Here is a 13,837-nt window from a genome sequence, read left to right as displayed (position 1 = left end):
CGCCCCTAGACCACGGATAGTTACAGTTAAGGGGCTCCGGAAAGGCTCAAAATCATGAAAAGTTCAATTTTTACTTTTTTGCGTTTTCTGAATCTGCAGACTATTACCTTTTAATAGATATATAATTTATTCAATTCCAAAGACTACAACTATTTTTAATTTTTTTTGTTTTTGAAATGTGTTCTACATGGGCTTGACCCACTGTGGCGCTGTTAAACTGCTGTCAAATGGTGTTATTATTAACGTCCGTGTTCATCAGGTACATTTTAGTGATGTGAGATAAAATATGTGGCTAACCTGTGATGGTTCAATATATATCGCTGGTGTGATTGTCGATTGTTTCATGTTTATTTACTCTGTCCTTATCTCCAAAATATTCGTAATTAATTCTGTATCTTGAGTCTCTGTTTTGTTGAAGTATAATAATGAGTAAAAGTAAAGTTATTAGAAATCCTCTGAAGGCTTTTAAGAAAATGAGAAGTGTTGGAAAGCCAAAGGTGTGTGTTATTACTGTAAATAATAACATTCTAACATGGTACGAGCGATGCTTGCTTTAGACAAGGAACGCCTTCGGGCTGCAGACAGGGCTGTAAAGAGTCTAGAAATACAAGCAAGAGTAAACAGGAGGAGGAACAAGAGGAAGCTGGAGGAGGAGTTTGCAGAGGATGAAGATAATCCATCCTATGGACCTGGAATGCACTAAAAAATTAATCCAATCTTTGTCGCTCGATTCCCAAAACTTTTATTTTCTCATACTAATTACATGTTTTCTAAGGATCTTCCAAACATATTTGTTTCAAACTTTCAGTAAATGTTACACAGTACCTTCTGCATAACTTAACACAGCCTTTTTCCAAAAAACTGTATATTTTTGAATATATAAGTAAAAAATTGCAAAAAAATGTTGTGAATTTTCATTACAATTGAAAAAAAATCATCTTTAGTAACTGAACTAAAATTTTGTAAAATCCCTGTGATAAGTTGTAGCCCATATTCCAATAAATAATCTGTAAAATGTTCAACTTCCTACCTCAAATACTTTGTGAGGAAAGATGTAATTTATAAGCGTTATTTTAACATTGCAAGTATAGGGCGTTCCGGAGCCGCTTAAGTTGTGTGTAAGCGTAGGGACTGATGATCTTAGCAGTTAAGTCCCATAAGATTTCACACACACAAACAACTATAACAAATCCGTGAAATCACTTCACTCATTTGTAGTAATCTCGTATTGTGATTTCTGGTCTTTGATGAATTATGAATTTTAAACTAAACGTAGATAGTACTCATAAGACGCTTCATTTCTAGTTGAATAAGCAACACTTAACGAATCACTAAAAGTGCAAATGAAGACCAAGTTGTTCATGAAAACCCGAAAATGTTATAATGTTTTCTTTCTCACAATAATGTCATTTTGCTTTTAGTCTTGTAGACTGACAGGACTTCATACAATGGATCATATGCTTTCAAGAGTGGAAATAATTATGATCACTTCCTATGATTGCATTTGATTCTCTAATGTAATGTGATGAATATATTCTGTATTTTCACATGAGCGTAGCTGAAATTCTGTCAGGGGTACCACCGGCTTAGTTTCATTGTGAACAGCTTCTGATATAACATGTAACTAAAGCGATTTCTATGTTCTCTAAGAATGATGGATTAGCAGTATATTTCTCCCGAGGAATGTTCATTTAATCTTACCCCAGCGTTATTCGTCACTCCCTTTAAGAGCCCGCAAAAGCTACGAAATTAGACAACATTATTCACATTCGTACGTATTTATGTCGCAAATGATGCAACCAACGTAATTTTTGTGATTTTTTTTTCTTTAGTATTCAGTAGATGGCCCCTGACTGGAAAATAAGCACCAGATCGAGCTTCTACCATACATTTTTATTGTTTTTCGTTATTGAGTGTCCTTTCTGCGAACTAGAATGTATCTGCTAACATTGTTTGTCAGTAGGTTCCTTAAGTTTCTTATAGTAAATCACATGCTAGCAATATGGACAGGGACTGTGTCTGTTGTGTGCGGATGCACGAGGAATTGGCCATAGTCCAAACGCAGCTGGAAGCTTTGTTGGCCACACTCAATAGGCTCCAGAGTGCCACCTTGAGGTGCGGCGGGGATGGAGTGCCTGGGGCAGCCTCTGCTGTACTACATGCGCAGGAGGGCATATCACAACTCTCTGTCACTGAGTCGACCTCAGGTGCGACTGAGCCGGTCAACCCACTCTCACCTTAGTGTGGTTGGCGGATTGTGTCGATGTCTCCAGCTTAGAGGCGAAGGCTGTATGGGTGACGCAGGCTCCTGCCAAATCCCATTTGCTTTGCTAATAGATTCAGAGATTCAGTGTGCCATCTGTTGCTGGGGAAAGGGTGGGGGGGAGAGAGGAGACTGAGCCGAATCAGAATGCACCCTCTGCCAGGACAGTGACCGCACCTTTAGCAAGATCCGCACAGGCTCGTGGGGATAGGTGTTGGTTAGTTATTGGGAGCTCCAATGTTAGGCGGGTCATGGAGCCCTCAGGGACATAGCGGCTAGGGCGGGGAAGAAGTCCAAGGTTCACTCATTGTGCTCCCGGGGGGGGGGGGGGGGGATGGTTAACACAGTACTAGTGGTGTGCACATGGTTTTTTTTACATTAGGCTCCTCCCCACGGGAAACAAACTGTTGGCCTGAAAAATTCCCAGTTCATGACACTGATGCTGGTGTGCCCACTGTAAAAATTGTTAGTTCGCCTAAACATGTCAGTCCAAAGGATTTAAATAAGCTAAATCTGATGTTAGTAAATTGTCGAGGTGTCTGTAGCAGGATCCCCGTGTTTCTCTCCGAAATAAACAGTAGTAATGCCAATATTGTGTTAAATACCGGAAGCTGGTTGAAGCCAGACATAAATAGCAGTGAAATTTTGAACTCGGATTCGACAATGTTTAGGGAGGATAGGACTGATGCTATGGGAGGTGGTGTACTCATTTCCGTTAAACGTTGTTTAAGCAAAGTTAAGATCGATACTGGATCATACTGTGAAATATTCTGGATAAAGCAGTCAATCCGACAAAGAGAGACTATTATATTACGATGTTTTTATAGACCACCAGAATCCATAACAAACGTCGCAGAACGTTTCATGGAAAGTCTTGACTACATAGGAAATAAATATCTTCATTATCCATTAGTTATAGGTGGAGACTTTAATCTGGCATTCATTGACTAGAAATATCACACGTTTATCACAGGGAGTAGAAGCAAAGACTCGTGTGCAATTATTCTAGGAGCGCTCTCAACATACAACCTTGAGCAAACCAACTAGAGATCAGGACATATTAGATATCTTGGCGACAAACAGACCTGATATTTTTGAGGAAGTTAATCTAGAAGAAAGTATTAGCGACCATAATGTCGTTGCGGCTTCTATGTCAGTGGAAGTTGCAAAAAAACCAAAGAAACAACTCAGAGCCTTCTTGTTTGGGAAAGCAAATAAAAGTGTCATTAATGAACACTTTCATAGCTCCAAGCATTCACCGCGGGACACAAAGATATTGAACATATTTGGTCCGAATTTAAAGGTATTGTCCGCCATGTGCTAAAGAAGTATATGCTTAGCAAAAATATAGGGCAGGGAAAGGATCCACCTTGGTTCAACAAACGGATTAGGAAGTTGCTGAGAAGGCAGAGAATTTTGCACAGTAGTTTTAAACATAGTCACTGCCCCGCTGACATAAACTATGCGAAATGAAAGCAGCTGTCACAAACTCAATGAGAGATTCTTTTAACGAATTTGAAAGCAATATTGTATCTGCAGATTCCAAAACTAACTACAAAAAAGTTTGGTTGTACGTAAAGTCTACGAACGCTGCAAATAATTTAGTACCTTCTCTTCCTGACAGTACTGGTAATGTAACTGATGATGGTAAACAGAAGGCCGAAATTCTAAAACTAGTTTTCAAAAACTAGTTTACATTAGAGGACAGCAGCACCATTCCCCTTTCAATCCTCGAACAAACGCAAGGATGGCTGACATAGTGTTTAGTGTATCTGGGATTGTGAAACTTAAGATCCGTAGGCGCCACAAAGGCATCTGGCCCAGACGGTATCCTCGTACGATTTTATGTTGACTATGCCTCAAATATAGCACCTTTCCTATCCATCATCTATTAGAGATCATTGGAACAGCGGACTGTAAGAAATCCCAGGTCATAGCAATCTATAAACAGGGTAGAAAATCGGATGCACATAATTACCGGCCAATTTCACTGACATCGATTTGTTGTAGAATCATGGAACATATTTTGTGTTCAGACATAATGACCTTTCTAGATTCTGAGAAGCTCATCTGCAGAAACCAGCGCGGTTTTAGGAAACAGTGGACAAGCGAAACATAGCTGGTCCTCTTTGTCCATGATATACGACAGGCTCTAGATACCGGCTCCCAGGTTGAAGCCATATTCTCTACTTTCGAAAGGCGTTCGACCCAGTTCCGAACTGTCGCTTGCTCCAAAAAGGGCGATCTTATGGTCTGCCCGAGGACATATGCGGTTGGATAGAAAGTTTTCTAACAGACAGAGAGCAGTATGTCGTCCTGAATGGCGAGACTTAAACAGAAACAAGCGTATCATCAGGTGTGCTTCAGGGCAGCGTGATAGGTCCGCTGCTTTTTACGATTTTCATGAATGATCTGGTTGATGGTATTGACAGCGGCATTCACTGTCTGCCGATGAGGCTGAAGTCTACAGGAAAGTAGTATCACAGGAAAGTTGTGAACAAAGCAATGAGGATTTGCAGAAAATAAATGCATGGTGTCATGACTGGCAATTATCTCTCAATATTAGTAAGTGTAACCTACTGCGTATAACAAAACGAAAATCCCCATTAATGTACGAGTACAAAATAGATGCCCAGTCTTTCGAAGCGGTAACATCCGTCAAGTATCTGGGTGTGACTATTCGAAATGATCTCAAATGGAACGATCAAATTATACAAGTAACGGGTAAGACTAACTCTAGACTGCGGTTTATTGGTAGAATCCTGAAGCGATGCAATCTTTCAGCAAAGGAAATTGCTTACAATACTTTAGCTCGTCCAGGCTTTGAGTATTGTTCGTCTGTATGGGACCCTTACCAGCTGAGTCAGATTCAAGAGATTGAGAAGGTCCTAAGAAGAGCGGCAAGATTCGTGACTGGTACATTTAGCCATTGCCAGAGCGTTACTAATCTCATAGAAAGTTTGAAGTGGAACACACTTGCAGACAGACGACGCGCTAAACAGAAGGGGCTGCTCACTAAATTCCAAAATCCGATCTTCGCCGAGGATGTAGAGCTTATATTATTATCACCAACTTTCATAACGCGCGATGATTACCATTCAAAGATAGGGGAAATTAGAGCACGTGCTGAGTTTTTCAGATAGTCGTTTTTCCCTCGCGCGATCCGCGAGTGGAACAATGGAGGTGGGGGGGGGGGAGGGATTGTTGGGTGGGGGATATGGCTTTGGCGCGAATAGTGCCCTCCGCTAAACACTGACTGGTGACTAGCGGAGTATAGATGTAGATTGTTAAGGTAATTATTAATCTCTTTTACAATATCGTTTGGTAAATATACTGTTAGTTCTCATTTTTCGTATTTACACAGGCGTCATCCCAAGGTTTTGCTCCTACATGAACTGCTGTTATAACGTTGGTGAGTGTTTTTAGTGATTTAAACTTTCTTGGTGCCCATATATGAATTTTGTAAGATGTATGGTTTCTTAAACAATGAGTGGGCATATTCTACCTACATAGTTCTTAACTGAGAGAGAATATTTTGCATAAGATTTGTATATGTTAATTCTGCTATGATGCGTGATCGTTTCTCTTTGGAATGAAACTGGGTAGGAAATATCTGATATTTGAAACCTCTGCTTCATAGCCGCCCCAAAGTGATGCTACGACGACGCAAATTGCTTATGGAAACGGCTACATCTTGTATTTTCATAACACTACGTAAGAGGATATGGTATACAGAAAGGTTTGATCGAGTAAACCTCCGTTTTATCTTCATCTCTCTCACTGCTTATCAGACTTTTCACACTATTCTTTTCCATACACTGTAGCAAAGGACAAGATAATCAGCTAATGATGCAGATTGTATCCTTCTCAAAGTCTTGTACTTCCAATGAACGCTACGTAAATGGAATATTGAAAAGCTTTCGTTAACAATGCTAATTTTAATTTAGCATTCAGTCTTCTTGATCCATTACGTTTAACAAAAGCCTTTCTTATACCTCACGTTAATGTAACAATGAATCACTGTGCATTGCAACGCACATGAAAGAGACGAACTCCATGTTACGTGGTAACGTTTTCGTCTATTATTTCGCCTTCCGAAAAAAAGTTGAAATTTTGTTCCATGTTCATTCTAAATGAGCTTTATTAACTGATTGCCGTTGAATTTTTCTTTGTCACATCATATACTAACTGAGCAGTGAGTCCTGTGAGTGTTGATACTTTCATATATTTTTAATATATTGAATACGTATCATTTGCACAGAGTAGCATTAAATGGTTTGCAGCCAAGAAATATTAGTGTAACGGACCTCAGACTTCATTTAGAACAGCGTTATAAATGTGGATGAGAAGTTACTACTTAGCACGATGATCCTCAAGGGTTCATAAAAATACTAATAGCTTAGCCCAGTCATTAACGCTCATCAGGAAACAGTAAAATAAGGATGCTAAACCGGTATAAAATATTGTGAGCCGACGAAACATCAATGCATTTTTCCACTTTAGTTGAACGTAATCACCAAATCCAATCAAGCTGAGAGATAGTAACAGGTAATAATCGTTACTATAAAAGAAAGTATGAAATAATGGATGCCGTATTCGCACTAAGAGGTATGATGTAAGATTAAACGACCAGAATAGATGGCATTTACAAAGAGAAGGAAGTCTGTTCAAAAACACTCTATTACAGACATCATAGAATAAACGAAACATTACCTCAAAACAGTTATCTAAAATTTATACATTGACACACAAGTATCCGGAGACAACGCACGTTTTTCATATATCATTGATTGCTTGAATTAAAAATTAAGTATATCAGTATTGCCGGTTACAGATAGGTGATTACGTACCTGAATATAGATTTTGTTCTTCTACTGTTTGTTTCTCATTGCTCTTACGCTCATAGTTACGATATTCTGTTCTTTTCTCGTAAAATCATTGCCTTACCGATGGTTCACATTGAAAATGTGTGAACTGCATCGTAAAGATTCAATATATTTTTTTCTGTGTTTGTAACCGCATTGTCAATATATATTTGTAAACAAAAACCCTGGAGAACGCCACGTGCAACAGGGATTGAAACGTCAGTAGTTTCATATATTGACAATGTGGCCACAAACCCATAAAAATTTTATTGAATGTGACAGTGGCTGCGGAAGCCTAGGTTTCTATTGCACCTGTAAAGCTTTCTTCCTTTTTGGTAGTGAACATAAAGTTTTCGTTTAGACTGCGCGTTCTGTGCTTAGATGCCATGTGTTGGCACGAGTGTTAATCTATGGATTTGACATTTGAGAATCGTGAAATAGGTTTGTGAGAATTATTTGTTGTAAAACGTTATGCAACAACTATTCGTTATGTTTGTTTAATTAAGTGATTTTGGGGCTAATTTTCAACAAAAAGTGGAAAACGACTTATCGATTTAGTGCTTAAATAACCAAGGTTAAATTAAATTACGTCTACAAGTAACGCCTTAAGTTAGATGAACAATTCGGACGCATGGTGAACGGATGATTTTGACTTAAGCGAAGAATAGTGAGAATTACACAACCATGTAGATTGCACGCAAGATTTGAGCAAGGTGACTCAACTGTTATGTTGTGAGTATGGATTAAAGCACTTTTTTATAAAATAAAGTGGTACCTATCGCCTCCATCTATCGAACTGAGAGACTATAATTTGTATCAGATGAGTACGTAATATTTTTCAGTGAAATAGATAAAACTCTTAAAACCTGTGGCCATCTGATGTTTTCTGTTTCAAGGAGTTTAGAGGCAAACTCGAAGTAGATAAAATTGTTTGTCAAGAGCTTAATTGTTTGAAATACGTGCGGAGTTTAATATAGACAATTGCTTCAGTATGTGTTGTTGGCACTTCAGTTTTATTTAGTTACTTAGAAACGTTAGTTTACAAAAGCACCTAGGTTACGTTCTTGATGCTAATGCATTCTGTGTACGTATTGTGTCGTACAGCACATACTGCTCTGGAAAAGACCCACGGAAAAAATTCACTCTCGTGAAAAGTGCAAATCTGCTATAAATCTGTTTTGGGCAATAAAAATTTAAGTGCAAAAAATAGAATTATTCCTTCAGATACAACATCGTTTTCTGCTACGAGAAAATATCTCTTATAATCAGAATATGATTTATCGTAAGTATGTTTTCACCAAAGGTGAATCCATTTAACTCATGGATATTAATGAAGAGAGGTACTAAAGGTTAATTCTTGTGTGTTGACAAGAAGAGCATAATTCTGTATAAAATAAAGCTTTTACAATCCATATAGCATTCCAAAGTTATTGGTAATGAAGTAAATATATGATATGTATCCCAAGTTGTATCGAGTTCTACAACGAACATGTGTTATCCCCTACAATGAAAACCCAACTAGCTATTTATCTACATACTCCAGTTTCCTCGTGTAGAATATTATGGTCTTGTGGCACGTGTTTCTAAAAGTGTCGGACGTGGCGAACTATCGGTTTATCTTTGCCCGAAAGAATAATGTTCTTTACCTTGGGTATAACCATCTCTCTGGAAGACTACGCAGAATTGATAGACTTTACTTCATTGTGGATAAGTGGGCTCCATCAAATTTCTCTTGTATATAGATTTATGGCGCAGCAGAAACAATATCAGCCTGCTTGAGCTCGGTGCACACGCCACGAAATGGATTACTGCCATTTCGCGCGTTGTCGCGTTTGCCCCCGCTCTACCGGCCTATGCTGCCGGCACGTACGGAATTCCACCCTGTCACGCTCCGCCGCCATTGGCTGAGGCGTCGTGCAAGCAGCGACAGCCCCGGATTACGACCGGGGCCGTGACACAGGCCCTCTGATGGTGCGATCCCAGCTTACGACCTCCTACACAGGCCGTGTACCTGCTCGCGCCCCTCAAACATACAGAATACCAAACACGCAATAAATGTTCACTGCCCTTGTGAATCTTTCATTATTATTTATCGTTGATAAGCTGTTAAGGAGTAGCAATCTGATAAAAGGTCAGATGTCTATCACAATAAATTTTCGTGTTTGAAGAAAAAATTTATTAGTACATTTCACTTGTTTTCTCCGAATTTTCATTCCAGAACACAGTACTGCCACTCTTAATGAAATTGGTTGATTTAAAATCTCTTATATTGTGTAGAATTATAAGGTTATAGCATTTAAGGAACTCCGGCATGCCCTTTTATTAAATTTTGAAAAATAACAAATTGTTCTTGGTTTTTTAATCCGTGTAGATGACCACAAATTTTGTTTTTATTCGAAGAAAAATTCAAACGGATCACCTGCATTAAAAGTTCATATTAGTCTTCTAATTCGTTATTTTCTTCCGCCAAAGCGTCCCTCAGAGTGTCCACACAAAATTCTCTGCAGCTGTCTTCCATATACTGAACGATTTGGTGAAGGTTCTCCATTTTTATGGACACTTTTTCAGGAAGATAGCATCCTTTCTAGGCAGTTTAACATGCTGGCTTAGGCCTACATTAAAGGTATTTTGACCAGATCATGATGAATAGCTGTCCCACTATGTAACCAGAGATATTGGGATCATAAATGGAGTGATGTAATGAACTTACGCTAAAATGAATTGTTTCATTCCTTTGTTTGAATGACTTTTGCAAGGAGACAGCTGTTCTTTTGTAAAACTGATTTAATTTAAGGTACAAAAATACTTAGAAAGTGAAATGAACTACATTTTCCAACTTAGTATCTATATTCTTTCCAAAGTATTTCTTACAAGATGCTCCACTCAGTCCTGCTATCTTTGTTATATTTCTATTGTAGCTTTGGGGGTTTGATTTTCTTTTTTCCTTTTGGGAAAACCTTGGTGCTTAGCCCTCGCAATAACAATGAGACGTGTACTTTATACTCACCTTTTGAAAATATTGTAACCTAGCCAGGAAACACATAATTTAAAATTTAAAAAATAAATAAATATTGACTTTAATGGCTTCTTATGCCTGACTTGGTAATTCTTTTCAGTTTTTCAGTGAAACCTCAAGAAAAAATTCACATCTTTGCAATGAAATGCCTTTTTGTTGAAGATATTATACTATTTTCAGGTTCAGAACCCTTCTTACACATCTATATTTCCTTAAAACGTATGTTGCGAATATAAGTCAATGACAATTCACGAAACTTATATTCTTTTGAATTTTTTTCGGTGGTAATGAAGTATCGCTCCCTCAGTATACACAGCATCGAAAATGCTTTTATCTTGCTAAGATAGTGTCAATAATACATTCAGATTCTCCACCATACTTATACATCAATATTTATTTAAAAATACGTTGTTAAGAATAGTTAACAACAATGAACGAAGTTTGTGTTTTTTTCTTTTTTTTTTTTTTTTGTCTTGGGCATAAAGTATCATCCTTCCCACACTCTTGGTATTATATGTCGTGGAAATGTGTCGTTAGTGCTGGTGTTAATGTGCTTCTGAATAGTAAAATTTATACACAGTACTGTCAAACATATTGCAGTGTTGTGCTCTCCACTAGCAGGGGCCAAAACACATTGCCAACCCAATTACAAGGTAATATGAAGCATTTAGTTAAAAAGATGTCCAGGACACTTGACCCTATATGAGGGGAGTAACAGCATTTTAAACTAACTAGCAATCATTATATTGCTGCCCTTTTAACACAGAGTCATAGGCCCCTCTTTAGGGTTTCATAATCAGTGAAAAAGTAAAAATCATAAAAATGTCGCATCTGACATTTTAACTAATTGCAGTTTAATTATCCCCAATACAGCAAAGTGAACCTTCTATCGAGAGTAACATGGCTATGTCATCGAGACTTATTTCATATCATGTGAAATATCGGGTCAGTTAAATACCTAATTCCAGGAAAATTACTTAACTGACATATGAAATCAGTGGGATGCAATAATGATGCACAATGGTGAGGACATATAATTTAAGCAAAGAAACAGTTCTTGAAAGAATGAAATAATCCTGCTGGAAGTCATAGCTAAAAGCTGGGATTTGGTTGGTCGATAATTTGCAACGGCATATAGGAATTGTTCATTCGGAGCTACAGAAAGATGACGTATAGTGGGGATGGTGTGTATGACAGACGTGAAGAAAAGCAAAGAGACACAGATAACAGGGAATCATACCTGTCGAAAGAAGTTATGTGAAAAAAAGAAAAGAAAAGAAAAGAAAGGAAAAACATACACTGTGATGTAGTCGACTCAGTCCGATATTTCCCTTATTCCGTTACCAGTGCGATGTCGATTCTATTCTCGCCCCATCTCTCTCTCTCTCTCTCTCTCTCTCTCTCTCTCTCTCTCTCTCTGTGTGTGTGTGTGTGTGTGTGTGTGTGTGTGTGTGTGTTTATGTGTTATTTTAATTCGAATTGTGTGGTCCTTTGTGAAGAAATGTACTTTATACTGATCTGGCCTTGCACTGGCAGCAGTATTTACGGCCGAACGACCTGTCTGGCGTAGCAGTAATAAATTACATACACTAACCTTCACCGTGGATCAGACTATCTATCAGCGAAAACCGTGTCAAACTCCCTACAGTAGTTCTCGGGATTAGCCTCCACCTGCAAACTGAAAAACGAGGCAGGGGAGTTGAACTTACAACTAAATTCCAAGCTGGCGACAATAGTAACCGTTTGTGTTCAGTTGCGGATCACCTGTGTCAACTCTGCCGCATAAAGTAAACTTGCGAAATCAAATGCCTAAATGTAAAACTTTTGTCCTTCCTGAGACATAAAATGACATGAGCTTCATAAAAGGTCAGAGGATAGTGAATCTGCAAACAAGTTATCTAATGAGTGCAAGATCGGCAAGTCAACAAAATCAGACAAGCATCACAGATTTTGTATGTTAGATTAATTCTGATGGTGGATCGAGAAGTCGTAAAACTATGGATCTCGCCACGAACATGGACCTAGGTGATGCTGTTTACAACTGGTTTACTCAAAAAAGATAACAAGGAGGTCCCATTCTATGTGAGAAGGCCACTGAGTTTAATTAAATTCTCTGAGGCCTTCTAATTTTAAAGTAAGCACGGGCTGGTTAAAAGGCTTTTATGTCAAAGCTCGGCGTTCGTGAGCTTCAAATATGGAAAGGAAAATTGTCTACTGATTCTTGAGTGGCCAATTCTTTCTAATCCAACTAAGGGTCGTGTTGAGGAAAGAAGACCATGCTCTAGAAAGTTTAATAATACTGCCGAAACTGGGCTCAACTGTAAAGCTGTAAAGGATCTGCTCCTAAAATAAGTACTGACTTAGATAGTGCTAATGCTACTGGTAGCCCCGACGTCCTGTGCTCTCCATTGGTAAATGTAAGGAACAGCGTTGGTTCAACCAAGTTAATATGTTAATATGCCTATTGTCCATAGTATACAAAAGAGCTCCAGGATGGATCATACGATTTTCGCAGAATTGTATATGGAAGCTTTGTATCCTCTGTAAAAGAACATCAGTTAAGGACTGCCTCCTTGACAACGCACCAGCTCATCCATCACGTGACATCTTAGGCGAGGAGTTTATAAAAGGGATTATTCTTCCACTTCCTTACTACAGCCCATAGATAAAGACTGTGTTGAGACTTTCAAACGGCATTGCAAGAAAGAACTGATACGCAAGTTTTTGTAAGGAAGAGAAAAGGAAGGAGGAGACACTATGTTAAAATATCACAAAAATTGTGATTTGATAAATGAGTTCTGATCGGAACAGCATGGTATAGTGCAAAAGAATCCAATTTGGAAAAAGCCTGGAATAAATAAAATTTTGGTTATAGTGGAAAATTCTTCAAATCTAATTCAAAATGACGAACAGAACAATATGTGCTAAATGCTCAGCACGCTAAAAGATCTCAGCTGCCACGACTGTAATGAAGAAGACGCTCAAGAATGGAAGAGTGTTGTCGAGCAGATCCAAGGCACCAAATCATGCAGGACAGCGAAATTATAAACGTGTTCAATGATAAAGGTGATGCCGCCAGCATGTCATCAACTAGTGTTCCAGAAAATGAAGATGAAAATATACCGGCTACCTCTGAAAGATTTACACGTTTCGATACTACCTCGCGACGGTTTGAAGCTCAAGATGAAAGCGACCATTACCATCTATCCCGAGAAAAGTGCGAGACTTAACTGCACTTACGCGGGTAGGCTTGCTTAGTCACGCCAAAATTAAGAACTTTAAGCATTACTTCTATGAATATGTACTGTACACGCTAGATGCGTATTTGTTACATGTTTTTTTATTTGGCTGTACTGCATACATTCCTACTTTACTTGCATTTGTAGTAATGAAAGGGGCTCATATTATTATAAATATATGTAGTTTTTATAGGAAATATATTGACAACATCCAACCGTAGAATGGAATTACATCAAGAATTTGTGCCCGACTGAGACTCGAATCCAGATTTCCCGATCATCCGAGCGGATGCCTTAACAGTTTCGGCTCCTGTGCTCCCTTTACGGCCTGAGCAAAAGTTAATTACGTTGTCAATGCGTTATTAACCTGAACTTCAATCCGAATATCGATTTGATGCGGCTCTCCGTGCTATTCTATCATGTGCAAGCCTCTTCGAGTAACTACTGCAACCTA

This window comes from Schistocerca cancellata, chromosome 1 (assembly GCF_023864275.1).
Source record: "Schistocerca cancellata isolate TAMUIC-IGC-003103 chromosome 1, iqSchCanc2.1, whole genome shotgun sequence".
NCBI lineage: Eukaryota > Metazoa > Arthropoda > Insecta > Orthoptera > Acrididae > Schistocerca > Schistocerca cancellata.
Note: the sequence above shows the minus strand (reverse complement) of the source record.